Genomic DNA, 2,296 nt, shown 5'->3' with positions numbered 1-2,296 from the left:
ATTTAGAAATGGGAGAGATCGCATAACATTTCACTCGGACCAAAACAAAAACCTGCGGATTTAAAGAAAATATTTTTTCTGTTTTTTTTAGTTTTGGTCTGAGTGAAATGTTATGTGGTCTCTCCCGATTCTAAATATAGCTGAACCGTTTGGTTTGATCAAGTAAAACTATTTTTCTAAGCATTTTACGAAATGTCTGTGGGAAAATAAATTGCGGAAGAAAATCTCTGGTACAGTGCTGAAGCAGGAAGTGACGTTTCACTTTGCCTCTCTATTGGATAATGACTGTTAGGAGCTACAAATATAGCGCATGGACATCCCCAGCCTCTGTTTCAATGATCTGTGCTGATTTGAAGTGTGTGAGTGTAACTATGGTATCTTCTCAAATGGATACAATAGCATTAGAAAATGTCGTGCTGCTCCCCGATAGGTCCCTAGTGTCAACTCACACCTGTAGAAGCTTCAATTAGGTGTGAAGATCATCGTTTTGGATAGAGAATAATGGAGCGTTTGGAAAAGGGATCTTTGGGATGGTAAGAAGTCAGAGACGTGCACAACTGCACAGAACACCAAGCAGAATGTGGTGTCAAACCTGTGGTTAAGTTGTAATCTGCAGAGATATTATTTTTATTATTTTGTATGATTGTGTCTCTTGGTGCGCAGCGCACATTGCTGTGATGTTTCTGCACTGCGCTTCCCAGAGATCATCTGTCAATCAAACAGTGTGTCCAAACGTAAGCAGCGTAAGCCACTTCCCGTGTCCAAACGTAAGCGATGTAAGTCACTTCCTGTGTTCAAACGTAAGCGATGTAAGTCACTTCCTGTGTCCAAACGTAAGCGACGTAAGTCACTTCCTGTGTTCAAACGTAAGCAACGTAAGTCACTTCCTGTGTTCAAACGTAAGCGATGTAAGTCACTTCCTGTGTTCAAACGTAAGCAACGTAAGTCACTTCCTGTGTTCAAACGTAAGCAACGTAAGTCACTTCCTGTGTTCAAACGTAAGCAACGTAAGTCACTTCCTGTGTTCAAACGTAAGCAACGTAAGTCACTTCCTGTGTTCAAACGTAAGCCCAAACGTAAGCGATGTAAGTCACTTCCTGTGTCCAAACGTAAGCCCAAACGTAAGCGATGTAAGTCACTTCCTGTGCGCCAGAGGATTTTTCCCAGGAAGGACATCAATTTATATGAAAATGTTGCGGATTATTATTTAACCGTATCAGTGTTTTATAGCCCTTTTTAATTGGTTGTAAAGCTTGATGTAAATGATCTTTTATTGTCTCTTTCAAGATGCTTATTTTCAACAGTTTACTAGTTCAGCCAGAACAATTCACCATTTGATTAGGTGACACTTTTCCCATATAAAGGAGAATGAAAACAATCTTCACAGCTGAAGTCCTCATATCAGAGCTGAAGGTCCATTTCCAAAAGCAAGAGATTGGCCAACTTCTTGAGCACTGCACACCTTAATGCCTTTTGCCTAATTCAATGATATAGGAGACTCTGGAGCACCTTGTTGACTCTGGATTGTCAGTGACTACATTTAGATGCAATGCAATAATCCGACTATAATATTTCGATTAAGGTGTTTACATGAGTTGCTTTAGAATATTCCATTCTTATTCCGATTAATGTGGCAAAGATCGGAAAACTCCACATCTCAACTACTGCTTACTCCAACTATGACCTGATTCGGGTTAAGGCAATCAGAACATGCTGTTTACATGGCAGTGTGTAACTTACACACTGTTACACTGTGTAAGTGTCAAGAGTATTGTTCGTCCAAGGGTTAAAATGGAGTTATTGCCATCCATGTAAAAGTCCTCTGTGTTTTGTGCCTTTCTCTATAGTTTCTGTCAAAGTAAATACAGTCCGTCATTCATAGCCAAGTAAACTACATATTTGCCTTCAAGGTTACATAGGGCCATGTCTGTTTCCCGTGTTATTATGGATCCCACAGTCGTTGCAGGCCCAAAAGTCACACCCATTTCGCATGATGTGACCAGAAACCGCTCGCTGGCTGCTCTGCTAACCTTTCTATGCTATAGCAAAACCCGTACCCAAAAAGTTGTCAAGTAACCGCATCAATGGCAAGATTAAACTTTCGGAAGACCTCACGCCAATTGTAACTTTAAACAGATCATCCATTTTATGAAGAAACACGCCTTGTACTGCTGGCAGCCTGCAAGCCCCACTAATTGTTACACATTTGCCTGCAGATTTTCATGACTGTCTGTCATAGCCTACATGACTCTTGGTAAATTCTCAAATTGACAATTGTAACATTATAGGCCTACTA

This window comes from Poromitra crassiceps, assembly GCF_964638095.1.
Source record: "Poromitra crassiceps genome assembly, chromosome: 5".
NCBI lineage: Eukaryota > Metazoa > Chordata > Actinopteri > Beryciformes > Melamphaidae > Poromitra > Poromitra crassiceps.
This window is presented reverse-complemented; position numbering follows the sequence as displayed.